The 19,974-nt window shown below is 37.4% G+C and overlaps 1 protein-coding gene across 1 annotated transcript in view; it reads left to right on the top strand.

Annotated features, from left to right (window-relative positions):
* The window catches only part of GALNTL6 (polypeptide N-acetylgalactosaminyltransferase like 6), a 913,332-nt gene that overhangs the window by 518,028 nt on the left and 375,330 nt on the right, over nucleotides 1-19,974 (top strand). The gene's annotated exons all lie outside the window — the stretch shown is intronic.

Below are 19,974 nucleotides of genomic sequence, written 5' to 3'. Positions count from 1 at the left end.
AATGGTCACTAATAATAAACTGCTTCCACTCCACTCCCTGACTAATAATGTTAAATGTATGCTTACTGTGCTCTTATAAAATAAGGCCAATTATTTGTGCTTCAAATTTACCTGATAATTTTATTAAAACACAGCTGTCAGACCCCACCCCTGTGGGCCTTGTGTAGGTTCGGAGCTCTGTTGGTGATTCAGATGCACAACAAAGTTTGAAAAACTCTCCAACACATCATGGGACCTGTCATACCCAGCACCGTCTTTCATGATTCATCCACTCTGTGTGGCTCGGAGTGTCAGGTCTGTTGTTAGGTCCCTGTTTAGCATCTTCCCGTGAAACAGAACAGATATTCTGTTGGCCTCGGTGCCTGTTAAATAGTTACGTCAAGATTTCAAGATTATTCAGAAAATCTCTGGCATAAAAGAAGGGACTTTCCTATTATCAATTCTCACTTTTCTCTGAAGCTGAAGAATCACTCTTGCCGTTATTTTTAGATATTCTCTGGTTTTAAAATGCAGAAGAGTAGCAAAAGAAGGGGCAATTACCATGTTCTCATTGTCACTTGCCTGCTTTACGAAGACAAACTTGTAGCATAGGAAGACGTAGGTCCCAGTATTAATTCTGGAAATAAAACACTAGGGGAATTTATGAGACATTTCCTTCAGCTCCAACAGCTTAAATGTATTCACTTCTATAAAGATTTGCTTTCATCAGGAGCTACAGACATGAAAGAGTAAGTCATGTTTCATTCTGATTTTAATAGTGTCCAGACTGGGTCAAGTAGACTGATTGTCTTAAAGTTACGTTGGCTTTCAAATGTATTTACAAAGGTGGTCATTTTAAACACTTATGAAAGTTATACTCTTTAATATTATCCAAACATGCCTTGTTTATTGTCAGTACTTTATAATTTTATACATATTTTGTAAATTTTGTGAGTTATAAAGAGAGATACATCCATTTGTGGCTGAAAATACTGGGTGACACGTCTAATTTTATTTTCAGTCTCAGCGTGCAACTTAGTTTTACATCTCCCAGGCACCTACTTATAAATTCAGGTTAACTGAAAAGCTACAGAATAAAATAAAGTAAGAGTTGCATAATTACATTATATAAGGTATTGTAGTTTAATGGAACCACATTGACTGACCTGCATTTTTGGAGTTCAGTTCCATAATTAAGTCAATTCATGATGAATAGGTTTTCAAGGCTCTGTGCTTCAAAATTTCCAGTGCAGAATGGAAAACTCTTTATATAAAAAAAAATTAATTTATAATAAATCACTGTGTTAACAATGGTGATGACTATTTTGTTGCAAATTTTTATAGTATTTATGCCTGGCTTCTAAAATGAGACTGAAATAACACTTAAAATATAGTGCCCATTTGCAAGACTCAATTTCAAAATGTAAAACCCTTCCTTAGCCTGGTGTAAGTAAGGCTTGATGGGGCCACGCAAGGCAGGGCTCATCAGTGCTCCAGTTCTTCCTGTAGCACCCGGTCAGCAGGGTCCACAAGGGACCTGAACACCCACCTACCTGGCCCCACTGTGTCTCAACCAGGAAGCTGCTAGCAAAACAAAACAAAACAGACAAAAAAGATTAAATAGTGCTATGGACTGAAAGTTTGTGTCCCTCCCAAAATTCGTATGTTGAATTGCCAATCCCCAATGTGATGATATTTAGAGGCGGGTCCTTTGGGAAATAATTAGGTCATAAAGACGAAGCCCTCACGATGGGTTTATTAGGAACGATGCCCCTATTGGGAAAAACGTGAGAGATGATCTCCCTCCAGCCAGTGAAGACACAGCAAGACAGACAACTGCATGCCACGAAAAGGCTCTCACCAGCTACCAAATCTGCCAGCACCTTCATCTTAGGTTTCCCAGCCTCCAGAACCATTAAGAAATAAATGTTTATTATTTAATCTGTACAGTCTCTGGTATTTCGTTATGGTGTCCTGGACTGCCCAAGAGAAGCAGGATCCAGAGTCTCATAATATCCGAATATCTAGGATAGAATTTCAAATATCACTTATCATGCCATTGAAGCCTAAGAATAAGTAGGCTGATTGACACATGCTAATAACAAGATGAATCAGAACTTGGAATTACCTGACAAAGTTTTGCTTGGTTTTTTGTTGTTGTTGTTTTGTTTTGTTTTTGTTTTTGTTTTGAGACAGTCTTGCTCCATCACACAAGCTAGAGTGCAGAGGGGTCATCACAGCTCACTGCAACCTCAAACTTCCAGGCCGAAGCGATCCTCCTGCCCCAGCCTCCCACATGGCTTAGCCGAGACTGCAGACATGTACCACCACACCTGGCTAGTTTTTTTTTTTTTTTTTTTTTTCATGGAGAAACAGGGTCTCACAAACTTGAAGACAAATCACCCAGTCTAAAAAACAAAGAGCATATACTGAAAAATAAAATGAACAGAAGCTATGGGAATACAGCAAAAGAGCTAATATTCTTATCATCTGAGTGACAGAAGGAGAGAAAAGAATAAAACCAAAAAATTACTTGAAGAAATAATAACTGAAACATTTTCAAATTTATCAAAAGACATAAACCTACTGATTCAAGAAGATGCATAAATCCCAAATATAATAGATCCAAAGGAATCTATGCCAAGACACATCACCATTAAACTTCTGAAAACTGAAGGCAAAGAAACATCTTGAAAGCAAATAAGAAATTATACATCCCTTACAGGCAAACAAAAATTCAAGTTTCTCCCCCCCAAAAAAACCCACGAAGGCCAGAAGGAGGTGGCACGATATTTTTTAAGTACTGAAAAAAAAAGAAAACAACTGTCAACTGTAAATTCTATGTCCAGCATAAATAACCTTCAAAAACAAAGCGAAGTTCAAAAAAGACATTCTCAGAATTTTTTTTTTCTTTAGAAAATCTACTGTTAAAGAATGGCAAAAGGAAACTCTTTGAACAGAAAGGGAATGATAACTGAAGAAGGCTTGGAACTTCACAAAAGAAAGAAACACATCCAAATGGGGCAAAAGTGGGAGTAAATAGAATAGCCTTAAATCATTAGTTACTTATTAAATCATATTTGATGGTTTGAGGAAAAGATTATAATGTCATCTATGATAGTATTTAATGTATGTAAAGGAAATATTTAAGACAATTATATTTTTTTTAAGTGGAGAGGTTAAAGGAATGTAAATGGAAATAAGTTTTCTGTTCTCCACTCAAAGTGGTGAATGTCAATACCGGCAGATTGCTATTCCAGGGATCTTTGTGATGGAATTGTTACTAAACTTATTTCATTTAGATGTGCTTTTCAAAAACTCAATACCATTTTATGTTGTCTTATAGATTCAGGAGCTACAGGTAATTTATTCCAGAGTCCTGACTAGTTTTCACGAACTATGTCTCTACTGTTTGAATTGTGGTCTACTCCAGCTGAAAGTTATAACCACATGAACGTTGATTAAAAAGCAGTCGCTTCTCCCGTCCCTGCATTCAAACCATAGATGGGAACACTCCAGCTCATGCAGTTGACTCTTCATCCCAGGGATGATGAAGCAGATTGAGAGTCTGCCTTTAATAAGCTGAGCTTCGGAGCAAAACAAACTCGGTCCGCTGAAGCACCGTTAGTATGGGCTAAGCTATGTGTGTTACAGAACGGAAAGGCCTTATATTTTAAGCTCTGTGACTTTCCAGAAATCACGTTAGTTTAATGAGGAAAAACTAGCTTCAGCGAAGACACAAAGAACTATTCAGCACTTGTGCGATATCCCAGAAGAACTCAACGTGACTTGGGGTCAGTTAAGCGTTAGCATCGTGTGTTACAACTGAAACTGAGGCGGAGGTTAAGCCGCTTGCCCCAGGTCGCAGCAGGAGTTCTGTTACGGGCAGAAGCGGCACCGTCTCCTTACCCTTTCGGTCCGGACCCAAGGTCCATCCTCTTAGAGGAATGGATATAATGGGGAAAGCTTATAAATATTCATGAAGTATCAATAATAGCAAACTAAATATTACAGAAATTCTACCTAACCTTTAAATTCCCGAAAAAGTCACGCATGCAAATGGAACCGAGACCCTAGATAGAACCCAAAAGATGGGACTTTGTGCAATTAAAAGTTGAAGGAGCCAAAAATTCCTGAATACATTGTCATGATTCAGCATTAAAGTAACATGTATGGGAAGAATTAGTCAGAAGCTGATAAAATCGTCCCAGGAATGGCTACTTATTAAAGTTCTTATTTACTTACTAGATTAACCACAGGAAAAATTAATTGACCATTAGCCTTGAAGTAAAATCCACGGAAGCAAAATAGCCTATTAAATATTTAACAGGGACGTGGTACACATATTGCTTCATTTAGATTATCTAATTATAGCAAGCTAATCCACTTAGCTCGTCATAATACCTGAAGTTATTTACCTGAATTTAGTTCATCCTGACTGTGGTTCCTGTTTCATATTTCCAGAGCAATTATTTTACCATAAATATTTCTACTGAAAACAATTTCCTGGTACTATTAAAGGTACAGGAATATGAGTGCATAAGAACTGATAAACAATAAAGAAAACACCATTCTAGTATGCTACAAAATGTGCCAATCTGCACAGAAAAGGAAAAGATCAGAATATGGGTAGCTATCCTCTGCAACAAGCCTCCCCATGTTTGAGTCAAATAAGCAGCTGAAACCGTGGTGATGGAGGTAGGGCAGGGGGTCATGAAGCCTAAGGAGTTTATTTCAGACTGTCCCAATTTGACTTGGGAACTACAACTTTTGTACATTGATAGTTTATATACAGGTCTTAGAATTTTATAAGAAATCAAATGTTCACAGAAAAAACAATATATACCTCAGGAGCATGGTATGCTTATACAACGCCATGGAATATTGTTTGGCATCATTAACTCACAGGTGAATAAACTTTCTGTCTATGGCAGAAGGACTCAAGATTTCTGATTAGGTTTCATAAACCCAAGATTTACAGACCACTCTACCTACATGTGAAAGACACACACACACACACACACACACACACACACGCATACACATGCCATGTTTCCCCGAAAATAAGACCTACCCATAAAATAAGCCCTAGCAGGATTTCTAAGCATGTGTGCAATAGAAGCCCTACCCTGAAAATAAGACCTAGTGACGGGCGTGGCTACGCAGCGCATCTGCACAACCCATGCATGTCGTTGCGGAGTGGGAAAGAATTCGAGCAGCCCTTCTCATCTGCCCCGCCGTGACAGCTACTATCCCAGAGGTGACCGGAAAGGTGCGAGCAGCCCCACCAACAAGGTCGGCTCCCCCTGTCAGGTCCCGGCCATCCTGTGCACGCTGCAAGCTGATGTTCTGAGGGGAAAACAACACATCCCCTGAAAATAAGACCTAGGGTGTCTTCTTGAGGAAAAATAAATATAAGACCCTGTCTTATTTTTGGGGAAACACAGTATATATGATTAGTTTTGTATGAAAATACTTGTTCTGGTTGGCACTTCACCTAATTTTTAATTTATGAAATTAATACAAATACTTAAAAGATGTTGTGCCCTACTCTGAATTTATAAAAATGTCATAGAAGTGAATTCAACAGTATATACACAGGCGTACTTTATGCATATCTTTAACTACAAAAAAATAGTATTGTGAACAGAAAACACCAGCTGCAAGAGGCAGTTTAAATTAAGTGCTAGAAGTAAGGAAGATAACATCAGAATGTTAAGCCCAAGGAATGTTATGCCCGAGTGATACCCAAGGAAATTCTACTGTTAAAGCAGAAATGGGCTTAAGGATGGAGTACAAGGTCAGATATACACATCTTTCAAAGCCTCACCTATTTTTATTCTGTTTGAAATATACGATGCTACCAATCTGAGTCTTAAACTTAGGATGAACAAAACTCAAAGAAAAAATAAAAGTAGAAAGCAGCACAGCAAAGTTGACATTGAATAAAAGAAACATACAAAGTTATTATTAAGGTGAAATAAACTCAGGAAAGGAAAAGCATCATAATTATAAAACTTGCTCATTACATGGTGGGACTGGCCCTAACTCCAGGAGATGGGTAACATGTACACTAAGTTTCAAGTTGATTAATTTCTCCTGTTCTAACATATCCTATTCATTAATTCATTGTTCAACTAATTCCAAATTCTACACAGTTTAATCTTAACAGCACATTCCCTTGGGATAGCAGCACACACCTCCCCCCTGCAAAGCCGTCGGTCTGGGTGACTTAGTCTACAGAAGGTAGTGTTAGAGCAAAGTGCCCACCAGTGAGGCTCCTGCCATCCCAGGGACCCCAGGATGGGGGCGCTGTCTTCCCTGAGGATATATTTCACAGAAATGGTTCCCAGGTCCCTGAGGAAGACATTCCTGAGTCATAAAGCTGAGAAGAGGCCTATGTACCTTTGTGAAAGGTTGACCCACACTTCAAAGAGACAGAGAAAGGACTTAAAAGTTTTCTGAAGTAAATGCTCTAAGAAAAGGAAGTGCTGCGGGGATGAAGTCTCTTCCCTTATTTCCACAGGGGCCTCCTGCTCTTCCCTTGTCTTTGCCCTTGCAGTCCTCACCACACGGCACGAGGCTCAAAGCATCACCAATACCATTCAAATAGCACCCAATAAAGTAAGATTCGAGCGCATTATCTGTGCCTCATAATCACGTATATTCACAGAGAGAATTCAGAGACTTTGGAAATGCATCTGTGTAAGTTTAGTGATTGCGTTTATGTTTCTTTATTTTCACTTTCTTTTTTTTTTCTTTTCTTAACTGAGGGATTTCGCTACATGAGAACTAGCATAAATTATCGTTTGAGGAGTGTGCTAAGAATGATGGTCCTGTAAATGATAAGAAAGATGAAATTTTTTTCCTAAGTGATTGTAAAGTCATTTTCAAACTATGCATTTCAAGTTAATTTAATTAGTTATTTCCAGTATCTCAAAATATAGAAAAATTAACCAAGCATGGTGGTGAGCGCCTGTAGTCCCAGGTACTCAGGAGGCTGAGGCAGGAGGTTCACTTGAGCCCAGGAGTTTGAGGTTCCTGTGAGCTGTAATGACACCACAGCACTCTAGCCCAGGAGACAAAGTGAGACCATGTAAAAGAAAGGAAGGAAGGAAGAAAACATTCATCTCTACCAAAACCAGGGATATTTAAACCAGTGCCACTCCCACAGAGTGGGAGTTTGGAAAAAAGAGTATATAAATACTCTTTATATACTCAGAAATATTTCCAGAGATTTCAGTTTTAATGCATTAGTGTTGAGCACATTCCTTTTGGCCTATCAAAACAACAGCCTTCCTTAACTTTATAATTATTCCACATTTAACATCCTCCTAGACTTATTTTCCTCTGATAGATAATTAAACTATTCCTGGAGCAGGCCATGGAATATTTAAAGCACTCTGCCACTAAGTCAGCTTTACTTTTCCTTTACAGTCTTCCTCTAATCCAGAATTAGAGCCTATAACCACACTGAAGACATTTCACTATAATTTCAACTACAAGGACGAAGCTGTGGTCTGGACTCTAAGAGCTTGGATTCTAGGAACAACAAGCCAGGAGAGGACGAGGCAGGTGCACTCTGACCTCCCTGGCGAGGCAGAGCAGGTGAGCACTCGAGTTAAGTTTCAAACAAAAGTCTGGACCGGCCAGCCTTTGGAAACACAAGGAAATTTTAACAGGGAGAGACACATTCAGAGCTACGCTCAAAAATGACTTTATCAGCAGCTGTTGTTGAGTCTACATCCAGAGAACCCTTAACACTGTCTCCATTTCCCCACTGCCATCAGATGGCACCATGGCTTGTCCCTACCACTGTCACCGGGCCAAGCCATGTCTCTATCCTGAATGATTGACGGGTTTCTGGCCAATCTCTGCTCTCCTTGCCATCCTACAATCCATTCTCCACACGGCAGCCAGAATCATCCTCGAGTAAATAAATCTGACTGTGTATTTCCCCCCACTTCCCTCTGCATTTAAAACCCAAGCTCATATCCTGGCCTCTGAACCCACCTGTGTCATCAGCGCCTCATTCTGTGCTAACCTCACCTTCCCCTCCTTCCTGCTCACCACCCCTCGTGAGTCTCGTTCCTTGCACATGTCACACTCGTTCCTGCCCTAGGCGCTTTGCATGAGCTGTACCCTCTGGCAGAAATGCTCTTCCTGCAAGGTATGGCCGGGTCCCTTCATGCAGATCTCAGATTGCCCATCATGTCCCCAAAGGGGCCCATTCTACTCACTCACCTAAAGGAGACACTAAATCACTTCCCATCTTCTAGTTGTAATGACATTTTTAGTTTCTTCGTTAAATTATAAGTCTTCTCACTAAAAGTAAGCTTCACAAGGTCATGGTCTGTCTAGTTCACCGTTGTTTCCCCAGCACCAGAAAAGTGCTCAGCACATAGTAGGTGCTTAATAAATATTTGTTGAATGAGTGACCAAATAATAACCTTTTGTGAAGAGTTAAAAAAAAACGAACAAAAACTCTAAGGATACAATTATACGATTACTGACATAGTCCTGGAAGCTGTAATGAAAGTTTGACCTAGAATTAGAGCAGAAATGGAAAGAGTGGACAGATGTGAGTGGGTTTTTTTTTTGTAGGAGCAACTGTACATGGAAAATGTTTTTTGTGGGCTTGCAGACTGCCTTATTTAGAGTGTTAGAACAGTATAGAGGCTGCATCATACTGTAGAATCCAGGGAAAATGATAAAGAAATGTTTGTGCTCAGTAAATAATTAGGTGATCATTGTTGGTGTCAGAGACTATATTTCCAGCAGACTGAAGGATAATTACGACTGATCTGTAATTAATACCCATGACCTAGGCTGGGGTCCTTACCTGTGTATTTTAAAAATCACCCCTGGCCACAAGCATGTTTTCTGTTGGTGGAGAAATGTCTAGGAAAAACGAAATGGAAGCAGCACGTGTAGAAAAGTCCTTTGTGTATTGCAGGAGCAGCAGAGATGACTTTTAAACAGTCAGGAGAGGTAGACGTACAAGTTGAAATTGTCTTCATTTCCTTAGAGTTGAACGCCCTTCCGTTGGTAAGCCTTTGTTTCTACTGATGGAGAAAAGTTCATCTTGTCAATTCAAAGTAACTCAGTTACTTCTGGCTTTAAAAATGATCAATTTAGGATTTAATTAATTAAAGGTTTCGCACTTCCCAGGGATGACGGACAGTCATGTCTTGCTGACACTGGGTGAAGGGCCCTCCGGGCCCCGCTGGGCCCCCTCTCCTGGTCTTCCGTGGCATGTCAGTGGATGGCCCAGGGTCTTGAGATGCACACAGTTTGGATTCTCTCCAAATCTAGTCTTTTTTGTGGGTACATTTGGTGTCTTGGTCCAGGTTGCCTGGAAACAGACTCAGATCTATTTGCATTCAGCTCATCAGGGAATGCCCTAAGGGCCAACACCCTTGTGGAACTAGTACAGGAAATAGGGTTGAACAGAGGGAAGTGATATCAACCAAGGTCTCAGGGGAGCTCTGCAGCTGCCCTCAGAGTGGACCCCCTTTGGGGCAGAGGAGACAGGTCTTTATGACTAGCATCTCCTATTGGCTGGTCACTGATGTAGAACTGGTCTCTGGGCAATTCCAGAGAAACACTTGGCAGAAAGGGACCTTAAACACCAGAGTACCCAAAAGCTAGGAAAATAAGGGCCTCCGTTCTGCAGGGATTCAGGACAGCACAGCACAGTGTCCACTCCAGTCATACTCAGGATATCAGAACTGTGCTTCCCTCCTCACTAGCCTCACCCCCACTCAGGGGCAAAGGAGCTCTTAACTCTGAGGAATTCATAATTACACATGCACACGTACATGTATGTGTTACAGTAAGTTTTGTCCACTCAATCTGCACATGCATGAGGACAAACATAACATCTATTTTAATCACTTCCAAGTACCAAGCACCTTTATACATTTTACTAAATATTTAATCAATTAAAGTGGAAGCCATAAATGCCGGTCTGTGGTTAGACAGCATCCAAATTACATAGTACGTTTGTGAAAAACATACATTCCTGAATCTCAAGCTAGGCCTGCTGAATCAGAATTTGCAGGGGTAGCCCTGGACATACAGATGTATTTATAACAAGCTACCCATTTAAGCTACAGTGCTGTGTTCACCCAAGAAATTTCCCTTGGGTTTCAACTTTCATGAATCACATATTGAAAATTATTATCACATTTTATATGGTGCTGTCCTCCTCCAAGCAAAGTAATCATTTTCTTAGTTCCCTTATGTGATTTTCTCTTCTGTGTTCCTATGCAAAAGATAAAAAAACAAGGTAAAAAAAAATCACATAAATAAAACAGTAGGGCAGTTTCTTAAACATATATAATTTTATTTTTTAATTATACATCAATAAAGCTGGAAAAATTACTGTGTGATCTAACAATTTCACTTCTAACTACATATCCAAAATAATTGACAGCAGGGTCTCAAAGAGATTTGTACACCTATATTAGTAGCATCATTAGTCATAGTAACCAAGATGTGGAAGCAACCCATGTATCCATATCCATCGACAGATAACTAAAAGAATGTGGTATACGTTTTTGTATGTGTGTATATACACACAAAGTGCTTAAAAAGGAAGGAAACCTTTACATATGCCACAACAGAGATAAACCTTGTGGACATTATGTGAAGTGAAACAAACCAGACAAAAAAAATAAATACTACATGATTCCACTTACATGAAGTATCCAGAGCAGTCAAATTCATATCAAGAGAAAGCAGAATGGTGGGTGTCAGGATCTGGGAGGAAGGGCAAACAGGGAAGGTGAAATTTAATGGGTACAGAGTTTCAAGTTTTGCAAGATGAAAAAGCTCTGTAAATTGTTTGCACAACAATGTGAATATACTAGCATTACGAAACTGTATACTTGAAAATGGCTAAGATGGCATATTTTATTGTATGTGTATTTACCAGAATTAATCGTTTTTAATTACATAAACAGTATACAACCTGTGTTTTAGTTTCTGGGGCTCAAACCCATTTCTGATGGCCATACAGTTGCTTATAGGAAACAGAAGGAGTTTAAGCCATGAGTTCAAACTAGCGACATCACAAAAAGAAGACAGGGTTCAATATTTCTTCAATACTAAGATTTTGGCTAAGATTTTTTGACCTCTTAGGAATCACTTGGTCATCTGTAAATAGACTCACACAGAGCCTGTGTGTGGAAGAAGAAGGAGATTTTACACTGTTCATCGAACCTATTAAAAAGTGGAGTAGCTGGGAAAGGAGTTGTAAAATGACCTCATGGGGTTCCACATTTATTCTCTATCAATAGATTGTATTGTCAATAGGTGGTTTTTACCACCAGCTCAACCTGGAATTTAAAAAGAAAAATCTTCCACTTTTTAGTTTATAGAATATATCCTTTCTATAGTCAGAACATTGTCAATTTTGTGGATGAGGAGATAAATGAGTCATCTCAACTGTTCTAGCTGAAATGACTACAATATTAAAACTGGTAGGTTTTTAACACTTGCTGCCGGGATTTAAAATTTCTAAGGGAGCAAATAGATTAGCAAAGTTTCCTTATAGAAATTTTTATTAACAATACTATTGATTTTCCAGGCTAAACTGCAGTATAGAAAGCATGAAAAAATTAAATCCACAACTTATCCAAAACCATACTTTTGACAGCCATTTCAATCTTTCTATTGACTTAAAAATATATCAAGTTCTAGATATGCACAGGCATAGGTTCTATGATTTGGGGTGATTTGCAAAGGCATCCACAGTTATTGAATTTACCAGAACAGCTTCAATATCAAATATTCTGCCTCACTATGCTCATAAAGGTGACTACAAATCTTGTATTTTTTAAATTATAAAGCCAGGGTCACCAAAGGGATACTGAATATTTATTAAATAGCTTCTGGCCCACAGAAACATAAAATCTCGGAGAAATGATGATAAGTAGGAAAACTTGATAATATAAGTTTTAATCTATTTGTTTTGTAATTTGGGAGAAAATATTTGAGAAATGTCTAAAAATTAGCAAGCCAAAATGAAAAAGTTAAACAAAACATTCCTGGATAAATAATTTAGCCTGAAATGAGATGTGTGGTCTTGATTTAGTTAATTCTTAAACATCCTCCTGTTTTTAAGGAAAGCAACAGCAGCATATATAGTAGATTGAAAGTGTATTCCTTTCTAATCTGTACTAGAACCATTCCCATACATAAGGCAAACTTTTCCTTATCTTTTATAGAATCTAGACAGTGGTAAAGATGACGATGATAGAATTTCTATGCCATTTATGCAGAGTCTAAAACATTCTCATATTTTAAACTGCAATGATTTAAATTATCTTCAGAACACCTTTTTGATTCTTTGGTCTCAGGAATTTCAGGTCAGAGATTTAGCCATGAAAATAAATTTTTTAATCTATAACTCATTATAACTTCTCAAAAGATAAAATTACAAAGTAATTACCTAAACTTTTGAAATCTTTAGAAAGTTGCCTAAATATGCATATATAAATAAATAAATGCAATTCTTGTTCTATAAGAGAATATAATAGGAAATAAAGTAATTAAGGTATATTTATCCTGATATGATTATGGTGTTTCAAAAATGTTATTGCGTCACCTTAGAATTGAGTTTGAAAGTAGGAAAATAAAGCAAAAGCACTTAGTCTCCACTCTCCAAACTTTTTGTCTTCAAACTGATGATGCTGTACAGGAAAGGTTATTGGAAAACATTTATAATGCTCAGAGAAGAGGCTATAATTGTAATGAAAACCTAGTGCAGACTATAGTGTATAAAAGCAAGTCTCAGGGCAATTCCCAACTTCAATTTTTGTTTTCAAGAATCTATTTATTTTAGGATATATATAGTCAACTTAGAAATCACAAACTTGTAAATTTAGAAAGGAGAAGTTTATTTCTTATAAATGGTTACAGCCTTCCCAATCCTGACGAGTTTGGAGGCACAGCCTCCAGCAGAGTCCTCAAGGTAGGCACTTCCAGGGAGGGGAGGCCTGAAACAGGGATTTAGGCTGGAAGGGTTGGTGAAGTGTACATACTCAACAAATTAGAGGAGGATCTATGAATACTCATGAAAGGGGGTCACACACATGTGTGTTAAGTAATCATGCACGTTGCATGCTCCATGTTCACTTTGAGGTGGAGACGTAACACTTGAATGTGTTACAGTTAGGCCCTGTGTGTCAAAAGGTGAAGCAAAGACACAAAGGCACTCAGTGCACAGCTCTGCAAAATCAGTCAGAGCCCGTCCACGGTCAGGGGTCTCTTATCAGAAGAAAATTACTGAAATCAATCTCTTGTCCCATCTAGGCTGTAGTTGTGGTTTATGCAACAGTGGCCAGTTTCTCTTCATCTGTTGGTAAATGAACTGAAGTTGCTTCCATATAGCTTATCATGAGGTCAGTGCTAGAGAAAAAGAAAGACCTGTGGCTGTTAGGACATAGTTTATTCTTTAGTTGCAGGGCTGTGTGACTTAACATCTGCCTGGCATGGCCTTAGGTCCCATTTGTAATTTGGTATCTTATTGCCACAAAAAGTTGGTTCTGTCAGTTTATGATCTCTATTTTAACATTGATGCTGGTCAGTTGTTCTGTGTAAACCATAAAAGGGAGGGGGTGTTACGAGGCGTGTCTAACCTCTCACCTTGTCATGGCCAGGAACTCAGTTTTTAAGGTTTCTCTGGAGTCCCCTTGGGCAAGAAGTTGTCTGTTCAGTTGGTTGGGAGCCTTAGGACTTTATTTTTAGTTCTCAACATACACACACACACACACACACACTTTACCAACTCCTGCAAAAAATACATTTTCAAAAAGTAATGGCCACTTTCCCTGTAGCAGTGATAAATAAGCATGATTAATATAAGTTCTATTAAAGCAAAAAAGCCACAGAGCTCAAAACAAAGTTCCACATAACTAACTTGCCTTACTTAGTAATTGACCAACTCTCCTGGCCATCAGTGTGGGCAATTTATTGCCAAAGGATTGCCTGTGCCATCTCACATAAACATGGACCACTCTTTAATAAATGCTTTCTTTCTCTCTTTTCTTCCTTCTTTTTAAATTTTTCTGTGGGTAGGAAGAGGAGTGATGCACAGTAGCCTACAAATTGCATGGTTTTCTCACTAATAAAGATACTTTGGATCTGTGTCTTGCTCTACCTTTCATTTAATTGAAAAAGGATAGCTATATTTAATGCAATTTTACATAAACACTGAGAAAAATAGATTAAACTGAATTGATTTGGGTTCCTTGCCAATCTTGAATATTCAGATATCTCTTCTATGCCTTGCCTCTGCTTTTTTTCCTGCCTGGTCCAGTGAATTTTATATGGTTCAGTTCTTGATGACCTGTCAAACAAACTAATAAATCTAATAGCTTTAGAAAATGTCACACCTAGAAAATAGAAACTTAACTCTAATAATCCTCCTAAATTATGATGCTATCATAAAAAAGAAAAAAAAGTCAAGGGCAATACTTCTCCTTGGGAAAACTTTTCAATGAAAGGATTAGCTGATGATCACAGAGTGAACTCATAAAAGACTTATAACACTTTTCATTTTTATGAATATTTCATTTTTAAAGTGACCTATTACTAATAGTAATATTTTATACATGTAGGAGATGTTATAAATCTAAAGCAACTTCAAAAACATCATCTCATTTAAAACTGTACAAAAACCCAATGTGGTGAGTTTTATTATTCCTATTTTTAGGAACCCAATACTATAGGAAGTTAATGTTGGTGTCGATCATATCTCTTGATAAACACACTAATGCTCGTTATGGGTCCATGCTGCATTCTTAGTGGCACTATGTCTCACATTTCTGAAATAACCATAATGAACAAAGGATAATATTTTCTTCTTTTTATACACAGTACTTTCCAGACTATTGTTCATGGAAATTACACTGTGTACCAAGAAACTTTGAATCATTGTACAAATCCATTTCATATCAAATACTCAGATTATATTTTGTGAACAGGTTGTTTTTTGTTTGTTTATTCCCTTGTTTATGACTCCCTTGGCCATAGTATTTTGTGGCAAATTATTTTTTTTCTGGATTAAAAATACTTGAATATCTTAGAAAGTTATTGCCATAGAAAGCATTTTTTTCCTCTTTGAAGAATTTAGATGTATAATCAGAGCTTCATACTAACATCAATTTCAAAAGTCAACTTTTACCTTATGAAGAAGTATTTTGGGATTCTTATCAGGAAACTCAGCTAAGATATTCTCAGATTTGGCCATGGTACAGATCCAGTTAATATTTCCTTTATTGTTAAGTAGCCAAACTTACCGTTGAATGCAAATATTTTGTAGATGCTCTATTTACCTGAATTCACAAAAGCAGGAACACATACACAGCAATGTAGCAAAGTTGCAATTTTCAAAATGTTACAAATTGAGTGAAAGTTGCCTCAAGAACTTTTTAGCTGAAAATAGATTTGTTTCCCCAAACAGGTATAGAAAATTAAAATTTGCTGGAGTCTAGAAGAAAAGCCAAAAAGATATTTCTTCATCTGCAAAAATGTACATTTTCTCAGAATCCATATAACTTCAAGGCAGATATTTGCTAAGAACATAGAAACATATAATATCCAAAATGATTGTCTAAAAATGGCACAGACTAGAACATAAATAGGTTGCACATTTCATTAATCATTCAATATTTAAAATGGGAATACTAAGCTCTGAGAAATCTTTTGTTTTGTCCTACAGAGACATTTTTGGCCTCCTTAGACACAATTTGCAAATAGACTTTCACCACTTGACTGATAGAAAAATTCCTCTAACAGTTGTTACAAAACATTTTCCACAAACAGAACTTTGGCATCTCTAACACATTGCAAACAGCTATTACAATTTGCCATAATTTTTAGAACCTCATCATACAGGCAAAGCCAAACTCCAATCTCTAAATGTAAGTAGCATATTCTTACGGCCTTTCCTGCTGTGAACTGCCAATTACAAAGCATGAGTAATGAAAGAATGTACCTTTTGGAGCAGCCAATTCTCAGAAGCATTAGTTTTCTTTAATATTCCATTTTCATTCCAGGAATGGGCAAGACAAGAAGTAAGACGTTTCATGTCATTTCAGGATAATATCATGTAATTTTAGGGTAATAAAGAATTCATAAGTGATCAGATAGGGGAAAGTTCATTTATATTCTCCCCAGAGAGTTTTATCTCTTCAGCTGTGACCTTGCATAATTAAATATATTTCAAATATCCAGAGAAATGACAGCTAAGCAGACAATGGAATTCTTCATTTTATGTTGGACTGAAATAAAGTGAAATTAAATTATTTGGAACAGTCAAATGTAATCGAAGATAAAAGGTTCCCCTGCAATTCTTTTTATCTGATCTTATTCATTAGCGTTTTATAGGACGACGATTATATTGTGTGCTATGTAACTTGATTTGAAAGCCGGCACTTCATTTCATTAACACCTCCCCCAAAAGGACGCAAATGAAGTGTCCCAGAGACTCATTTGTAAATGTTACTCTAATTCAGATAATTTATATATGCAGCTGGACTCGACATAGAGAATGTTTCCCTTTAAAATTAAACAGACTTTTCAGGGGAAAAAAAAATTCAAGTCTTTGTGTCACAACTGAAATTTTGATTAAATGTATTAACAAAGATAGAAACCATATCTAACATGTTTGTTAAAAGAAAAGTGTTTAAAGGAACACTGAGTGAATTAATTAGATCACTTTTCATAATAAAAGTAATTATTAAAAGCCACAAATGTAATTTTATCAGGATATTTTCATACTTGCATTCTCTTAGTTTATGATCATTTTCTGACATTTATCTCTTTCATTTCATTCCCTGTCTACCATAGATTAAAATGTGTGTTTTACTATAATCAGTGTAGGAGGATGAGGGTTTTAATTTAAAGTTGATTTATGACCAAATCATTTGTCATTTAAAAGCTATTTTCTTAATTCATTATATTATTTATTATTTTGATATATAATACATGTACATGAAAGCATAGACATTTCATTCTGTGTATAACTAAATAATTTATTACAAACACGATGTTCATTTATGAAAATGAACAGTCATGAAAATGAACATAGGGTCACCCTGAATAGCTCTCTTGACTGCTCCTAGTAACCAATCCCTCTCCAGTCATAAGGTAACCATTATTCTGCTGTTTATGATAAAAAGATTTTGCTTTTATTTATAATTTCAACAGTTAAGCACACATCTCTCAACATTTTGTCTCTTTGTTGGATTTATATAAGTAAAATTATATATTACTTTGGTTCAACATCATGTTGAGAAATGCATGATATACTTTATTTCATTAATTTTTGTTGTATAATGTTCCATTGTATGAGTATGAATAGGTCACCATGCATTGATGCATTCTGCCATCCAGCAGCATAACTTAGACCTGGCTGTGTGTTTTTAATGACACCACTCTGGCTCTCCCCAAGCTACACGAATTCTGGAGGACCAAAGTAAAAAAGACAGAATATATATTTTTAACGCTGTATTTGGCAATAAGAATTCTCAAATGGCCTCCAATATTTTCTTCCTCACCCTGGTGCACATGTCCAGCATAATCCTCAGGACTGTGGAAAGGATGGATTCTATTCCCATGCTTAGGTTCTATGGTATAGCACACTTGACCACAGAGAGGAAGACTTGGTGATGTTGAAAATGTGTAGCCTATTCAGATAGGAAACATCAACATCGCAAAAACTCTGAGACTGATTCTAAAAGCAGGGCATAGAGTAAAAGCTGACAGTATGGCTGTATGATCTTTCACTATAAACCTCAGAAACATCGAAAGAGCAGAACATGAAATCATACAGACCACTCTTTGAAGACATTAAGCGTGTTGCTCACAAGTCTTCTCCACCAAGCTGGAGAGGCTCCAGGAAGCTTAAGGGCAGTGCCGCTCGGCCATCTCAGCAGAAGCCAAAGCTAGAGGAGGAGTTACCTGTAAAATCTCTCTGGATGTGGCTTTTGCTTCACGGAATAAAACCAGTGAAATTCATGCAAGGCTGGCCAAGTGTTTGGGAAAAGTACACAAGAAGAAACACTGACAAACTTGCACTAAAAAAATGTTTAAAAGAATGCTGGCAGGAAGCAGACTAATAAAATTATTCAGCTACGAAAGTGTGCTGCCTTTCATGAAAATGGAAGACTCAGAGAATGGAACCAAGAGTTCAGATGTCAGTGCTGAGCCACAGAGAATTATTTCCAGGTTTCGAAATCCAACCGAGCGACTCTGGCTGGAGTGTGCCATGCTGGATTTAAAAACTGCTTTGAACCAGTGAGTTCTTTTTACCTTTTAACTTTCATTCCCAGCCTTTTGAACTATATCCATCCCACCATTGCATGTTGGGAGAGTGCTGGGAAATATAATACAACTTGCCCCTCTAGAGTTACAGCTTCCAAGACAGAGAGCACTTGTGTCCTAGGAGTTACAGTTAACAGATTATAACCAGGCGCCTCATCCCCACCTAGTGCAGATAATTTAGATGATGAGATTTCAGACTTTCGGGCTGTGGGATTTAAATTAGATTTTAGGCTTGGGTTGAGACTGAAGTCAGATGAAAACGGGAATTCTGAGAGATAGCCAATTATTTTGTTATTCAGAAGATACACTAATCTTTGGGAGCCAGAGGGTAGACTGTGGTAGGCAGAATTTTAAGATGCCCATAATATTTGCCTTGCCCCTGGTGTATACGTCTTAAATAACCCTGGGACTGGAATGTGGAATTTACTCCTGTGATTGTTTGATGTTATAAGGCACAGTCGACCTTAAAAAATAGAGATTATCCAGGTGGGCTTGGTCTAATCACAGGAGCTCTTAAAAGAGAGAGTTTTTCTCTGGCTGGTCACAGAAGGAGAAGTCAAAGATTCAAAGCACAGAAAGAATTTGAAACACCGCGTTGCTGGCTCGGAAATGGAGAGGGCCATGTGATAAGGAATGTGAGTAGCTGCAGGAGCTGAGAACAGCCCAGCTGACATCCAAAAAGGAAACATGGTTCAGTCATGCAACTACACAGACATGAATTCTGCCCACAGCCAGTGAGCTTGCAAGACACTGACCCCGAAAAAGAAACACTCTTCCAGCCAACGTCTTTAATTCAGCCTCTACTGCAGCCATATCCTGCCAGACGTCTGACCTACATAACTGTGAATGGTGCTATTTTAAGCCACTAATTTTGTGGTAAGTTTTCCTACAAAAATAGGAAAAATAATACAGTTTGTTATTTTGATTTTAGCTTTAAAAATGTTTAGCTTTCAATGTTTTAGACATGTTGTCTATGTTGCCTCCCTTTATATTCTTGCCCCAAGCCACTTAAATGTTATGAGACTATTAGTGGTAGTGGGCATTTTGGTTGAGACTATTATGAATAAATATTGTCTTTCAAAACATCTTTTACATGTTTCTTGGTTCACACGTATGTGTGTTTGTGAAATATATATGAGAGTCTGGAATTGTTTGGTCATAAGACAAAAAATAAAATAGAAATATAATGTCAAATCAATTTAAAATGTATTTGAACCAATGTACGTATCCAGGAATAGTTTCTTGATGGACCTATTTTCTCCACCCTTGCCAATACTTTTCTGATTCTAGCCATTATGATAGGTTAATACTGAGCTGTGCCCTTGTAGTTTTAATTTGCATGACTATGATTAACAATGAAATTGATTACTACTTTACATGTTCATTGGACCATCAGTATATTCTCTTTCGAAGTGCTTTTATACTCTAGTTCCTATTGTTTTAGTACATTATTTTTCTTATTGATTTGTAGAAACTCTTTGCATATTCTGGATTCAAGCCTTCTATAAGTTCCAAGTGTCACAGTCATCTTCATATTCCACTTCTTCTCTTTGCACTTTGTTAATGGGGTCCTTAACTTGCCTTTCCATCTTTTTGGTTTTTTTTTTTTTAATTTTTGTTATTGCGGTATACATACATACATACACAACAATGTACACA

The sequence above is a fragment of the Microcebus murinus genome, chromosome 15 (genome assembly GCF_040939455.1).
Source record: "Microcebus murinus isolate Inina chromosome 15, M.murinus_Inina_mat1.0, whole genome shotgun sequence".
NCBI classification, from domain to species: Eukaryota; Metazoa; Chordata; class Mammalia; order Primates; family Cheirogaleidae; genus Microcebus; species Microcebus murinus.
Note: the sequence above shows the minus strand (reverse complement) of the source record. Positions and strands in the feature narration are given on the sequence as shown.